Genomic DNA, 16,685 nt, shown 5'->3' with positions numbered 1-16,685 from the left:
TTTTGTGGTAAAGTTAGGTGCCTCGGCTTATATTCGGGTAGGCTTATACTCAAGTATATACGGTATGTCCAATTAATTCAGTTCACACCAGTGGGCTATGTTTCTGTGCACTATAAAAAAAAGGAAAAATAGCATATGTTACTTTTCTATGCAGCGTGGTGTTACGCACGTACATCGTAACGCACTATAGTGCATAAAAATATATGGAATTTTTGTGACATTTCGACAAAGTTTCAAAAAAATTGCTGTTACAACACATTGCAACACCCTTACACAGTGCACATCAGCGGGTAGGTGTTGGAAAAAGCATAATGTGTGTCCAGAAGTGTCAAAGGGGCCTCCAGGGTAATTTAGTATTTTATACTGTTTCTTACATGTGAAGGCAACATTTAAAAACATGGACTACATATTTTTTTTAATCTAATTGTATTCCTAATTATTTAATTTTTTTATAAAATTGAGAGGGAAACTAAAGCACTCGACAGCTCTCTTTTTCCTTGCCTGTGTGTGCAGATAATCATTAGCATTATGTATTTACGGTATTCCTTTGTGTTGTCTTTCTTGTTTTAAATCTGAAGCATGCTGCATGCATGATAGATCCTGCTGGCTCCATCTTTTTCAGACAATAGAAAGCAGTGGAACATTTTAATTCTTTCTATTTTAAATCCATTTCCGATGTTTTTTTGGCATTTGAAAAAAAGCATCTATGAAAAAAAGACTGATACAATGAGAATGAAATGGAACGAAAGTACAAAGTTTGTTTCAAATGTTTCAAAGAAAAAAGTAACTTAAAAAACTACAATGGTTTTGGTCAATCTTATTTTTTTCACATGTACATGTTTTAAAGTGGTTGTAAACTCTTTACAACCACTTTTTACTACAGGTAAACCTATAATAAGGCTTACCTGTAGCTACCGGGATATCTCCTAAACCTGCGCGGTTTAGGAGATATCCCCTGTATCAGCATGTGCCGATGTCATTGGCGCATGCGCACTAAAGCAACGGCTCATTCCTGCCCTTGCTTCAGCTGATGTGTCGTTACTGGCAGCTCCCGTGCACATGCGCGGGAGTAACGTCATCGTGGTTCCAGCCAATACCGCGATACCTAGAAGTAACTCCAGGAGATGTCGCCAGCCAAAGCGGTGTGCCGGAAACCACTGCGGGGGCTTCGATCTAAGGTAAGTATATCATAATGAGCTAGTATTCTATGCACAGTGAGGCCAGTCAGACTGTCGTGTGTATGCGGCCTTACACTTCCATATGACTAAAGTCTCGTACAGACACTAGCAGATTTTTGGACAACCGTTCATCCATTTTTTGTTGCATGCTAGTCTCATGTCGAAAATGAAGAGGTTACTCACCATACGAAAACTCTCGTACGACAGAATGCAACTTCAGAAGTTACGTAATGTGTTGTCTAGTTTTGTTTGTATTCTTTAGTTTCTTGCTCTTACAATTTTTTCGTACGAAAACCATACTAATTAAACAAAAATCATTTAATTAGCCCAGCTTTTGTCGGACGAAAAAACGGAATCGGCTGTCGTAAAGCACCAAACTAACGAACTGAAAATCGGCAGATCGTTCGTCGGACGAAATTTTTCTTACGATTTTCTTATTGTGTATACGGGCCATTAGCATGCATGCATTTAATATGAAATAACACATCTGATGCTAGATCCACTTTCAAATATTTAGCATTTTTCTCAGATTTGGCTTTGAGCTTTCGCAGTTTGTGGCTTATCTTATCAGTTCCTTTACAGTTAGCATTGAACTAGGCCCTCTTGGCTATCAGAAGGCAATACAGGAAACTGTGTAATGTAAAACATGTGTTCGGCCACTTTATTCTGGGGAACTGAGACCAGGAGAAGCAGCAGATGCTGGCAGTGTGTCACTGTAACACATAGGCGGCCAGGCTTCAATAGAGGGAGAGCAATCCAGGAAATTCTTTGGGGCTGGGCAGGGTCTTGGCTGCAAGTTTCTAACTGGAAAATGTGAGACAGGCAGAGCAAGCTTCGGAGCTCAGGCCTTACCGGCTGGGTACAAGCAAAGTGTGTGAGGCTTCTTCCTCTCTGCTGTGTTGGCGGAGTGTTTGTTTATGTCCGGATACTGAAAGGTAAGGTCTAAATATATACTACAGACACAGCACAGCCTTGTAGGAAAGCATAGTAAATGCACTTAGTCTGGTTGTTATATTATCTGTAATGCAGTGATATTTTCACATGTACACTGTGCATTTTAGGCCTTGTTATTCTAAGCATAGTTAACAGTTGTCCCAGGGGCTGACCTAATGATTTGAAGATCTAGAAATCTTTAGTATTAAAGCTTAACATTTAGACGCAGAAATAAAAAAGCCTTCTGGATCACGTTCCTGATTGGAGCATACTGGCAGAAAAACGTAAAACTCTTCTAGACTTTGTACAAAAAATGCTCGATATGAGCGTTTTTTACTCCCAAGAGAACAGACATTTTTTTAAACCCAGTGTGCATGGAGCCTAAACCCTTGTCACCTGTTGATTTTCTTTGCTAGCTTTAAATAGTGTTATCTTTTTCATAATTTTTTTTTTTTTTAACATAGATTTAAAAGAGATCAGCATAATGTAAACATTTCAATGGGCCAGATTCACAAAGAATTTACGACGGCGTATCTCCAGATACGCCGTCGTAAGTCCGAATGTGAGGCGTCGTATCTAGGCGCCTGATTCAAAGAATCAGATACGCCAGAATTTGTCCAAGATACGACTGACGTAAGTCTCTTATGCCGTCGTATCTTAGGTGCATATTTCCGCTGGCCGCTAGGGGCGCTTCCGTATATTTCTGCGTTGAATATGCAAATGAGCTAAATACGCAGATTCACGAACGTACTTGCGCCTGGCGTATTAAAATACGCTGTTTACGTAAGGCGTACAACCGGCGTAACTTTACCTCTCATAAAGCAGGGGTAAGTCATGTTAAGGTATGGACGTCGGAAACGACGGAACAGCGTCGTATTTTACGTCGTTTGGGCAAGTCGTACGTGAATGGGGATGGGCGTAGGTTACGTTCACGTCGACTAAGCATTGAGCCGGCGTAACTTAGGGAGAAAATTCTACGTGATACTGAGCATGCGCGCGCATGCACTGTTCGTTAGGCGAGTTATTTACGTGGGATCACGATTCATTTCCATACAACACGCCCCCTGCCAGCCTACTTTGAATTACGCGGGCTTACGCCGGCCCATTTACGCTACGCCGCTGTAACTTAGGGCGCAAGTTCTTTGTGAATACGGTACTCGCCTCTCTAAGTTACGGCGGCGTAGCGTATATGAGATGCGCTACGCCCGCCTAAACTTAAGCCATTCTTTCTGAATCTGGCCCATGGTGTGTTATTGAAAAAAAAAAAGTTCATGTGTATAGTTCGGAATTATGTATGTACATACAGTAGCTGTATATGCCTATATATACATGGTTTCCTGCTTTGCGGTACAACAAAAGTAGTTGTGCTTTGCTGCTCCTTCTCACAATGCCGGTCTTTCAGTTGGCCAACTCAGAAAACAATGCACTTCTTATGTGCCTGATATCTCAACAGATTTCTCTTTCTAAGGCCCCGTACACAAGACCGAGGAACTCGACGTGCCAAACACATCGAGTTCCTCGTCGAGTTCAGTGTGGAAGCCGCCGAGGAACTCGGCGGGCCGACTTTTGCCATTGAACAACGAGGAAATAGAGAACATGTTCTCTATTTCCTCGCCGAGGTCCTCGTCGGCTTCCTCGGCGTACACACGGCCGGGTTTCTCGGCAGAATTCAGCTCTGAACCGAGTTTCTGGCTGAATTCTGCCGAGAAACTCGGTCGTGTGTACGGGGCCTGACATGTGTGGTTGCTGGATCTGCATGCCTCCCAACTTTATAAGATGGGATTGAGGGACACCTATCAGCAAGAGTATGCAGACATGGGACACACCCCTTGCCACGTCCCCTTAAAGGAGAATTGTACAAAAAAAAACAAGATTGGGTAAACCCACAAGTGCTTTTTTACCACTACTATTCCTTTATATTGGATTTTGGAATTTACAAATGCAGCAATTTAGAAATCAGATAAAAGGTTTAGCGCTGGAAAACACTTTTTGATAGATAAAAAGTGAATTTTATATAGATCAGACCAAAATGAGGGACACATGAGGAGAAAAGAGGGACAGAGGGACATTGCTTCAAATCAGGCACAGTTGGGAGCAATGGAAGTGCTGTATAAACTGTGTGGAATCTACATACAGCATACCGTGTTATGTTCCAGGTGTGAGACAAACGTTCCTGTCTCACACCCGGAAAAAAAAATTGTCGGTCTGAGCCACACTCAGCCATTCATAGAAAGCTTTGTATGCTATCAATGAATACTAGGGTTGTCCCGATACCACTTTTTTAGGACTGAGTACAAGTACCGATACTTTTTTTCATGTACTCGCCGATACCGAATACCGATACTTTTTTTAAAATGTGTCCCCAAATGCAGAGATGTCCCCCCACATATGCAGCGATGTCCCCCCACATATGCAGCCATTGTCTCCCCCCATGCAGCCATTGTCTCCCCCCATGCAGCCATTGTCTCCCCCCATGCAGCCATTGTCTCCCCCCATGCAGCCATTGTCTCCCCCCATGCAGCCATTGTCTCCCCCCATGCAGCCATTGTCACCCCCCATGCAGCCATTGTCACCCCCCATGCAGCCATTGACTCCCCCCATGCAGCCATTGTCACCCGCCATCCAGCAATGTATTCCCCCAGCCATTGTCACCCCCCATGCAGCCATTGTCACCCCCCATGCAGCCATTGTCACCCCCCATGCAGCCAGCGTCACCCCCCATGCAGCCAGCGTCACCCCCCATGCAGCCAGCGTCACCCCCCATGCAGCCAGCGTCACCCCCCATCCAGCGTCTCCCCCCATCCAGCCATGTCACGCTTACCTGCATCCCCGCTGCCGCCGACTGTGTAATATGGGCGGGAACATTACAACTTTGATTTGCTGTAATGATTGGCGCCGCGCTGCGTATAGACACTCCCCCTCGCTCGGGATTGGACAGTTCACCCGAGCGAGGGGGAGTGTCTATGCGTGGTGCGAATCATTACAGCTATTCAAGGCTGTAATGTTCCCGCCCGTATTACACAGTCGGCGGCAGCGGGGATGCGGCGAATGGCGGCGGATCGCGGGGGATTGCGGCTTCGGTGGCGGCGGGCGGCGTTCGTCGGCGGTCGGCGGCAAGTATTCTATTTGTGTATCGGGGCGGGGTATCGGCGTCTGAGTACCGCCGAAAAAACTCGGAATCGGTCCCGATACCGATACTAGTATCGGTATCGGGACAACCCTAATGAATACAAATCTTTCTTTGATTGGCTGAGTCAGAGAGGCAGGCTGATGATGTCACAATATCTGACTCAGCCAGTCAGAGGAAGCTTTGTATTCATTGATAGAATACAAAGCTTTCTTTGAATGGCTAAGCACTGCTCAGACCAACGCTATCTTTTTTCCGGGTGTGAGGCCATGAAGATCTTGTCTCACACCCAAAACACAGTGTTGCAGGGGCATCCATTAGGACTCCACCCCCATATTCATGCGTCTGGCCCCTTTAAGGACGCCAGATGCATGGATTCCAATAGGAGGTGGGTGTTTTTTTTTGTTTTTTTTTTAAGCACCTGCTAAGAGGTGGTGGGATGATGCTGAGTTTAAATGCTTCCCTTGCCTTTGGCTTCTTCCATGTTCAGGATCTTTGTCCATGTTGATTGGCCAATTTGGAATGACTTAACTGATGTGCATGAAGTTCATTTAAACCAGCACCTGGCAGATGTTGGGATTGTATGAGGGCGCATTTAGCGGAGAGCAAATACTGTTAGCATGCTGTGTAGACTAGTCAGTTTTGTCTGAGTATGATTTAATCACTCTTTTTCACCAGTTTATTAAACCTGTTGCTTTTGTGCTGTTATTTTGATAAAAGTTGTGTAAAATTGATATATTCTGGTGTACATTGACTATGATAAAGTATAAGTAAATACAACACTTTTTCTTTCGTTTTTGATTGAGTGGAGAGGAATTAGAACCCCTGTCAGGTTTTATTGCTATCTGTAACCCCATTAGGGAGATTCATCCCCTCTATCTGTCCTGTTTACCATTATCATTGAAAGTGAAAGTAAAAGAAAATCCCAAATTTTGGGGTGTGCCCACAAAAGTAATACAGTGAAAATCTTCCAATGGGCCCGAAGGTCCCTCAGGGATTTCCTTAACCCCTTCAGATCCACGCTATATGACGGCTACAGCGCTGACCTGCTGACGGTCAATAGATTTCATCCCCTTCGCACGCAGCCCACGCGCCCCCTGGAGGACACACGCTGTGATCACAGAGTCACTGAGACTCAGATGATCACAGATCCGAGTAAGGGGCCGATCACAGCTGATCACATGATGTAAACAAAAGCAAAAGCACAGGCTCTTGTGCAAGGGACATCATTTCCGAAAACGAAGGGACACAGACACCTCATCTGTGCCCACCAGTAAGGCCTGCAGTGCCAACTGCAAGTGCCCACCAGTGCAAAAAAGTGCACCTATCAATGCCCACAAGTGCCAGCTATCAATACCCACCAGTCTTGCCAATCAGTGCCACCTAGCAGTGCTGCCTATCAGTGCCGATCAGTGCCCATCATTGCCACCCATCAGTGCACATCACTGCCACCCATCAGTGCCCATGACTGCCACCTATCCGTGCCCATCACTGCCAGCTCTCAGTGCCATCTATTAGTTCCACTTTTCAGAGGTGATCAAACACCACCAAAAGAAAGCTCTATTTCTGGGGAATAAAATGATAAAAATGTCATTTGGGTACATCGTTGTATGACCACGCAATTGCCATTTAAAGAGTGAGAGCACTGAAAGCTGAAAATTGGTCTGGGCAGGAGGGGGGTTTAAGTGCCCAGTTAGCAAGTGGTTAATTTGCAGGGATTTCTTCTCACTTTCTGTTTTGACTGTGGGACAGAAAGTGAAATGGAGATCTCTCCAATGAAGCACAGATGGCAAAAAATAAACCAACAGGGGCTATAGTCATCCCTTATGCCCCGTACACACCATCACTTTATGTGATGAAAAAAAATGACGTTTTTAAAAACGTCACTTTAATGTGGGGGAAAACGTCGTTTTATGTCTTCTAAAAAAACGACCAAAAAAAATTGAAGCATGCTTCAATTTTATGTGTCGTTTTTCAAAACGTCAACTTTTACTTCACAGAAATTGACCGTGTGTAGTAAAAAACGTCGTTTAAAACAACGTTTTTTCACCCGCGCATGCCCAGAAGCTTCAATGGAAAAAGTGGTGAGAACGTAACCTCGTTTTGCTAGAACATTGTGAGAAAAACGATGGTGTGTAGGCAACTTCGTCTTTGAAAATTGAAGTTTCAAAAACGTCATTTTTTACTTCACAGAAAATGTCGTTTTTTTTCATCACATAAAGTGATGGTGTGTACGCGGCATTACTCTATCCAAAATGAAAAAAATAAGTTTTGCCTATACTTTAAGTATAATTTGTAGTTAACATGTACATATATGAGCTAATATGCCAGGGAAAAAAAGTATTTGGGGTTGATTTACTAAAGGCCAATAGACTGTGCACTTTGCAAAGACACCTGATTCCGAGCATAGTAGATCTCCACATTGCAAAGAATACCCAATTACATGCAAGCTTCTGCTCATTTTACTAAGCTCTGGATCAACAGCACAGTCTAAAGTGCACAGTCAATTTGCTTTTAGTAAATCAACGCCTTTATATCTGCTGACACACAAGGAGTTAAGTGCAACAAGGTGTATGCTTCTCCTGGAGCTTTCTTTTTTTCACAGCACCATTGACATAGGCAGTGATCTATTTCCAGCACTCTGACATGCCAGCTACAGTATGCGTGCCCTACACATCAGCTGTAGTGTTATTTGCTGCTGCACTGGTTGCCCCTTCTCTCCCTTTGCCCAATTACAGAATGCTTTACATCCTGTGAATCTAACGCATTTTTTGCACAGGCAGGGGAAAGCAGAAAAGGGGGTAGAGTGGCTGCTGTGTAAAAGAGCTGAATCTCTCCTCTCCGAGTGCCAGAGTATAGTGAAAGTTTTATTATAAATATGAATAGATGTGCTGTCCCTTTTAAAGTGGAGGTCCACCCTATTTTTTTTCTGAAAGCCAGCAGCTACAAATACTGCAGCTGCTGACTTTTTAAAAATGAACACTTACCTGTCTAGGGCGCCCGCGATGTCGGCAGCCGAAGCCGAGCAATCGCTCATCTCTCAGCTGCCCCTGCCTCCATCCTCGGTGAGGGAATCAGGAAGTGAAGCGTTGCAGCTTCACTGCCCGGTTCCCTACTGCGCATGCGCGAGAAGCACAGCGCACCCCCACTGGTCCCCACTCTCTCCAGGGACCAGTGTGTTTCCCAGGAGACAGCAGGTTGGGGGGTGAGGAGTGGTGTGACTCCGACAGGAGTCTAGGCCCGGAAGTGGGTGCAAATACCTGTCTTAGATAGGTATCTGCACCCCCTCCCCCTGAAAGGTGCCAAAGCGGAAGTCCCATTTTTGGGTGGAACTCCTCATTTCAACTTATTATGTAATCAAGTATGACACAAATAATGTGCATCAAATAAATATATGAATTATTATATTAAGAAATTAACACATGAATAAATAAATATAAAATAACCCATAATTCATATTCGAACATATATCACAATTAGTGCTCAATGTGCACAAGCTTCTTACCCAGAGATGGGGGACCTCTAAGTGATAGGAGGTCAGTGAAAGATTATTAAACCGACCAACGATTTCTACCACTGCAGCTTGTAGAACTCAGATCAGCACCCTCCACCCCTAGGTGGCCATGAATACACCAGGAATAGTTCACATTGTCTCATCAATTCAGCCGATTGTTATCATAAAAATCTTAAAAAAGAAGCAAAGCAAGCCACATCTTGTGATACTATCATATAAAAATATAAAAGTGTTTATTTGTACAATCCAGGGGACAAACACCAGCACCACTGGTGTGCTTTATGATGTCACCAATAAGCTCCGCCCAGCGCGTTTAGTTTCCAAGAAACATCTTCAGGGGACAGAAGAACCCTGTCCCCTGAAGATGTTTCTTGGCAACAAATGGATCTCGCTGCCCTACAATCTGCCCTGTGAGGAGGGACAGAGCGGAGAGAGCTGCTTCTTCTGGGCACAGCACTGGATCAAGACTGATAAGGGGGGCCTGTAGGGGAGCTGTACACAGAAGGTTTTTTACTTTAATACTGAAAATGCATTAAGGCAGTGGTCATCAACCCTGTCCTCAGGGCCCACAAACAGGCCAGGTTTGCAAGATAACTGAAATACATCACATGTGCATTTGCTGCTCAGTGATTGCAGTATTCTTGTCTGCATCTCCCCAAGGTAATACATAAAACCTGTTAGTGGGCCATGAGGACAGGGTTGATGACTACTACATTAAGGTAAAAAAACCTTCTACCTTGACAACCACTAACCATTTTACCAACACTAAAGCAACTATTGCTAAAGCTTGAATAGGCTGCCTTAAAGTGGATGTAAACCCACTCTCATCCTTTCTAAACTACTGCCATAGTGCTGATCTATAAGGATATACATGCCTCCTGCATGTATCCTTACCTGTCAAATATCTCCCCTCTGTCTGTTATAAGAACTGGAAAACGGCAGATTCTGTGGGTGGATCTGTTGTCTGGAGCTCGGTGGGTGGAGCCGTGATGTCACCTCTACACTCCCCTTGTCAACATGCATTTTTTCCTGTGTATTCCTTACACTAAATTCTGCTATGATCACTAACCTCCAGTCAAAATCCAGAAAAGTAACCACATGACTTCAGTAAAGGAGTGGGGGTGGGAATTAAAAAATAATGCCTGTCTCAGGCTAGTGCATGAGATATGTAAATAACCTGTCATTCACAGCAAGGGGGAAGAACGGACAAAGTTTTCTGGTGTTTGTCTGTTTATCCCACTGAAATAAGAAAAGAGGATTGCTCAGAGCTGGATTAACTCTTTGCGGCAAGACTGGGCACAGATCATAGGAAATCTTATACTCTACATTGTGACAGCAAAACAAATTATAAAAAATTTCGGGTTTACATCCACTTTAATGCAATAAATTATGTAAATGCTTAAATACAACACACCAGGACACCACTGTGTGTATAGGTGGTTTATCTTCATTACAGCAGATTGGTGGCTCAGGCACCAAGAAAGGCAAGCATCTTTTTTGTAGCAGATCCTTTTTTATTTTTGCACTTTTTAAAATAAATTAATATTTTTAATACAGGAAAGGGGTACAAAAAATGAAGGGGGGGGGGGGGATCAGGACATAATGAGAAGAGGGGGATTTATGTAGGGGGAAGGGGGGGGACTGGGGTAAAAAGACACAGGGATAGGTTGGGGGCGTTGATGTGTGACTCCCCCTGCTGGCTGTTTTGATGAACCTAGAAATGCCAGCTGCAGCTACATGAATAGACTAAGGATATATGCATTTTTTTTTCTAAAGAAAAAATATTTCAATAATATGAATTCAACATTTAGTGTTAGCGATTCAAGCTCTTTATTAATACTGAATGTAATAAATGTGACTTTAGTAGTCTTCGAAGATTAGTCATAGATATGTCCTCTTGTGTTTTTCCTGATAATCAGTGAGCTGTGTGTGTGTCGGTAAATATTACCTCTTGCTATACCACTTTGGCCTTACATATCCTCTGCAATCTCCTAGGAATCTTTATTTTTCTATGAATGCCACTGAAAGCTTTTTTTACACAAACCAGTATGAAAATGTCACTTGTGTGCGTTTGCCCTTTAATGAATTGGTAGCCTGCTTCGCCTGTTTATTCGTATAGATCGTGTGAAAATATGTTCCGTTCAGGTGAAGCTGCTCATATAGCATTGAATTGATTCCTTTTACATTAAATTGAATAGATATTCAGATACGAATGCTAAATTGAATAGTCGCTTAGAAAGAGATGCTTTTCTAGCCATCCGGATCGAAGTTGATTTATTCCCTACACTGATCCCTAGACTAACACACAAACAATTTATATGTATTTCTCTAAATATCTTCATCGAACCATTTGATTATCTCAAGTTAAATATTGACCCTGTCATTCTGAATATATATTTTTGTGGATGAGATGTAGTGGAACGATATGTATTTATTATACTTTATGAACAGTTTTGTACCTGGCGGAGACCTGTCTTTATAAATGAGAGTTGATTAGCGCCTGTTAACCAGAACCGTAGACAATGCAGCAAATTAAGGCTTTTTCTTCACTTCTGTAATAAACACATTTTTACAGCGTGGCTTCCTTTTTTTGACAGCTTCTAAATAAGTTGTGTTTGTATTGTTCCAGTTTACTGGTCCTCATCCAGTTTATTTATGAATACAATGCATTCTTTTATTTATTCTGTTGTCTGGCTGACAGAAGGCAACAGTCAATTGTGTTTTGTATTCGGCATTATTAAGTTGCACAAAACTGTGGCATGTTTAGTAAGAGATTGAGGAAAGGAATGCAAAGAATAAACAAATAATGGTATGGATTAAAGTGTAATTTGACCTTGAAAGAAGATTTCACAATTAAAGCTAAGCTTCAGGCAGATAAAAAAATATATTGAGCATGCCTCCCATGTAACGCATATGTGCAAGAGGATGGCCTTTAACACTCACACGCCACACATATGCGTTAGTGGACGGCCGAGGTTTCTGTTCGGTGATCGCACTTACTGTGTGCTCCCAACACAGTGGCCATGCTGGCATTGACAGCTCTTGGTCTATAGTCATGATCTGGAGCGAGTGGGACCGACACACCGATCATGTGACCAGTGACAGTCAATCACAATAGTCACTTGATTAGGAGGTTTGTAACCCCCTCCCGGGCATAAATTCTCACGTAAAGGAATGCCAGGGCTTGGCGAGAAGGGGTTTAAAAAAAAGACACTAGAACCCGTTCACCCATTCGTGCTTTAATGCGCTTGACGTAGACATTAAAACACATGTGTCATCAAAGGAACTGTTATAGAACGAGCCTGTGCAATGCATGTTTGTATTGCTCAGGTCCTTTTTTTGTCTACGTTACTCTGTTTTGATGCCCATAGTAGTCATGATGCATTTTGCCTTTATTTTCATGTGTTTTTAGCCTCTGGTAACATGCTTAGTTTTTTTTATTGGCCAACATTGAAAACTCATGACGCATAACCACGCGATAACCACCTATGTTCTTTCCTCATCTCAATCTCCCTTCATTGGACAACCCTAGGTTCCCCCAGGCCTTCAAAATACAGCGATTAACCTTCTGTCCCCAAAGCACAGGCTTTATGCTCTTCAATTTATTAGAAACTTGGTTTGTTTGTCAGCTTTTCTGACAAGCTCCTTGACCTTGACTTCTCCCCCTTGGGCCCTCTTCAGAATTTCCAACTATCCCATTACATCCAGTATTTACCTAATGCTCATATTTTCTAAATCCTAATAAGGAAATTTAAAAGTGATTGCTAATCCTCTGGACCAGTTCAACTCTTTCCTATGCCTACAAACTGCTTTTTATAGGAACATCTCTAACCCTGCTCCACTTCCTAGACCAATGGAAAAGAGACCTCCAAATACTTCTAGCTTCAACTGCATCCATCTGTAATAGATATCAGATACCATTATCCAACACACCCCAACAATTTTAAACACCATCTACCCTGCTGTTCTTTGGATCTGTTCAAGATGTTGTTTACAGCTAGGTAATAATGTTACATATTTTTTGATCTTGTCCAGTTCTACTAACTTTCTGGGCACAAATCTATACCATGCCCACATGGCTCTACATTGGATAGATTTCACTTTTACAGAGGAATTCTAGGAACTCCTCCCTGGCCTAAACCAATGCAATCCCTACCAGGACCCTTTCACCCCTATCAATACTTAGCTGTTTCCCCTTATCACCTCCTTGGACCAGTGACCATCAAGTCTCCGCTTAAATATCTACCACCTTTTTTATTTATCACATTCTATCCTAACCTTCCTCCCTTCCCTGTATTTCCCCGTCCCCATTCCTCTCTCACCCTTGGGTAGGAGATCTGGCTACCCTGTCTAGTTTGTCTCCCCACATTGCCCTTCTTTTTTATCACCCTCTCTTGCTGTAATCACAGTGCTCTACCCACCTAGCCCATCTCACTTTTGGTAGAGGAAAAATAAGCTTACAAAAATGTTCTCCCATCCTTTTTTTATCATTGTCTTCCACTTCCTTGCAGGGTTACAAATGAATAGGAAATCCTAAAATTGTTATCTGTGCTGGATTCTGAAAAGCTCTGTGCTTACACTGTTTTGAATTGGTGTTATGAATACAAATCCACAAATCCATACAAAAGCCATGACCCTTTGCATAAGAGTGGTCAAGGAGCGCTTATTGTCATAAAAAGGGAAGCGTTCCTGGGTGCCTCTCGGAAATGAGTGTCACATTGTTACGGGAGGCTGATTTCAAATAATGACTCTGGAGGCCAGTGAAGTTGCTCTCCCTGGCCTCAGATATGGCTTAGCCATGAAGTTCAGGCCTCTCTCCTAACGTTTAGCAGCACATAGTCATGAGGGAGACCTGAACTTCATGGCTATTCATATAACATAATAAAACGAAAGAAAGCACTTTATTGGACAGGTATTTTTAGAATCCAGCATAGATAACAAATTTTCTAGCGATTAATGAACACGTATGCCCCGTACACACGATCTGAATTTCCGATGGCCTAAAATCCAATGGAATTTTTCGTCAGAATTCCGTTCAAGCTGTCTTGCATACACACTGTCAGACCAAATTCTGACCGTCCAAAAGGTGGTGACGTAAAACACTACGACAAGCCAAGAAAAATTAAGCTCAATGCTTCCAAGCATGCGTTGACTTGATTCTGAGCATGCATGTTTTTTTTCTCCGTCGGAGTTCCACACAGACAATCAGAATTTTCGGATTTTTTCCATCGGAAAAAAATAAAACATGTTCTATTTGTAAACACTGACGGAAAAAAGTCTGATGGGGTCCACACACGATCGATGGACTTTTTCCGATTGTGTGTACGCGGTATAAGATGTAGATCAGACAAATAATATCTGGGGATCCCTGAGATCCTACATTTATCTAATGTTCCTTCAGTAAAAAAAGATTGAGAAAAGCTAATTTAAAGGTATACTGATCAGGGGTTGAGACTATGCGTGATAACACTCAACTGTAAGGCCGCGTACACACGGTCGATCCATCCGATGAGAATGGTCCGACGGACCGCTTTCATCGGTTTACCACTGAAGCAGCCTGATGGTCTGCTGTGCGTACACACCATCAGTTCAAAATTCGATCTGGTCAGAACGCGATGACGTAAAACACACCACGTGCTGAAAAAAATTAAGTTCAATGCATGTGCGGGTTTTGAACCAATGCTTTTGTGTACTAACCATCGGCTTGGACCTATTGGTCAGTGGTCCATGGGTTCGATTTTAACGCAAGTTCTCTAATTTTTGTCCGAAGGACAAAAGACCGATGGGGCGTATACACAGACGGTTTGGACCGATGAAACTGAACTTCGATCCGTTTTCATCGGTTTGGACCGATGGTGTGTACACAGCCTAAGATTCCCATTTTATGCTATGGGACACGTTCCCATCTAAGTGATATGCTGTTGTTTTTCATGTGCAAATCTTAACCCATAAACTTGTAAAAAAATTTACCTGAAAAAAATTGACAATTACTGTCCTAAATCTGAAGGTTCAGTTAAAATTTGAAATAACATTTTATGAAAATGTTAAAAGTTTACAAAGCTAATCCTTGCATTTTTAAAGAAAGAGAGATTTACAGTATGTTTCTTTTAGTATTGTACACTTACATATACTATTTACAGTTGCTCAGTCAGACAGAATGTATCCATCTAGCTTGGAATTCAGGATCCTGCCCTTGCAATGCAATCTGCTCCCTTATGTGACTTGTGGTTTTAAATGTCATAGTAGCACAGTGTTCTGATGTATCGGGTCATATTTAGTTTGAGCATTGCTAAGCTACAGAAAATAAGGACACATCACATATTTATGTTGCATCCCACTGGTTGTACAGTAGTGCATGTTAAAATTTGTGCAGGGCTAAGCAACAGGTTCACTTTCAGTCCTTCTTCACCAGCAGCGTATACTCACATTGACTTTATTTGTTCACCACACATTTTGGCCTCTAGAAGCAAAGAAGCCTTACCCCTTTATTTTGACAGTACCGTGTGATCACTAGACACTAGTTCCTTCAACTAGTTTCTGTACTTCCAGCTCTACTGAGCATCAGGGAAGTGAAGGTAATGTATATTCTGCTGGGGAGGGGGGCAGTAAGGAACATCTCACTGCAGTACTCTGTCTTGGCAGAGCTGAGTAACAGCCACACCCTTCATGACAAGTGTCCTCACAAAGACTGGTATTGCAGAGGAGAGGAGAGAGAGACTGACCGGGTCTGTTAATCTGTGCTGATTACTTAATGGACTGGGTCTAATTATGCTGCCTGCTGCTTCATTAACATTTGCCATATTCATGTACACGTGAACTTGCTCATAGCAAAATCCTACACTAAGGTGACCAGATTTTTAAAATGAAATCCGGGGACATATTTTTTTCTTTACTAGTAATGGCAACAATCAGCGACTCTCTGCCCGTCGCCGCCCGCCTCACAGCCTCTCAAGTCTTACTCTTCGGGCCTCGGCTACTACTGGATGGGGAGTGGAGGAAGATCACTCCACCAAGGAAGGCAAGGAGATAGGCAGGTGGCTGGCAAGGATTTAAGCCAAGGCAGAAGAACATGCAAGCGGAGCTGAATGGGCATGCGCTCGAAACTGAAGAAATATTCCCTCCGCTCTGACCAGCACATGATCATCAGAAAGGGGCACAGATAATGGGAAACATACAACCCCCCTATGCTAGTAGGCACAGCGGAGCGGGGGTGTGTAATTCAATTTTTTTTATTTGAATTCTGCACTGACTGTCTTTGAAATTGCCCCTGCCCCCTATTACCGTATTTATCGGCGTATACCGCGCACTATTTTGCCCTGAAAATCAGGGCAAAATCGTGGGTGCGCGATATACGCCGATACCCGCTTTCCCACCATGAGTTTGAATACTGCGCCCGCATATAGCGAGCGCAGTACACTCGTGAATCTTCGGCCAGTCTCGGCGCCTCTCGTACTGACGTCCTGACGTCCTGAGCGTACAGGACGTCAGTGCGAGAGGCGCCCGAGCCTGCCCGAAGATTCACGAGTGTACTGCGCTCGCTATATGCGGGCGCAGTATTCAAAGTCGTGGCGGGAAACGAGCGGGAGGACACCGCCGAAGGACGCCGGACCCGCCGAAGATGGACACCGGACCCGCCGAAGATGGACACCGGACCCGCCGAAGATGGACACCGGACCCGCCGAAGATGGACGCCCGACCCGCCGAAGATGGACGCCCGACCCGCCGAAGACGGACGCCGGACCCGCCGAAGAGGACACCCGAAGCCGCAGAAGGACGCCGGACCCGACGAGGCCGCAGATGGACGCCGCGCAAGACATCAAAACTGTAAGTACAAAAAACAAAAAATCTTTTTTTCCCACAGGATTGGGGGCCACTTTGGGGGTGCGCGGTATACGCCAGAGCGCGTTATACCGCGATAAATACGGTAAATCCA

At 43.6% G+C, this 16,685-nt stretch overlaps 1 protein-coding gene across 2 annotated transcripts in view; it reads left to right on the top strand.

Moving 5' to 3' along the window:
* SGCD (sarcoglycan delta) overlaps positions 1–16,685 on the top strand; it is a 605,373-nt gene that overhangs the window by 259,272 nt on the left and 329,416 nt on the right. The window contains exon 1 of one of the 2 annotated variants that reach the window (XM_040345085.1): positions 1,870–2,113. The exons of the other annotated variant lie outside the window; for it this stretch is intronic. The gene's annotated coding sequence lies outside the window, so the exon portion shown is untranslated. Of the gene's footprint in view, positions 1–1,869; positions 2,114–16,685 lie in introns of those variants that run through there. 2 annotated transcript variants of the gene reach the window in all.

The sequence above is a fragment of the Rana temporaria genome, chromosome 3, assembly GCF_905171775.1.
Source record: "Rana temporaria chromosome 3, aRanTem1.1, whole genome shotgun sequence".
Taxonomy (NCBI): domain Eukaryota; kingdom Metazoa; phylum Chordata; class Amphibia; order Anura; family Ranidae; genus Rana; species Rana temporaria.
The sequence above is the reverse complement of the archived record's forward strand: the minus strand, read 5'-3'. Positions and strand labels throughout refer to the sequence as shown.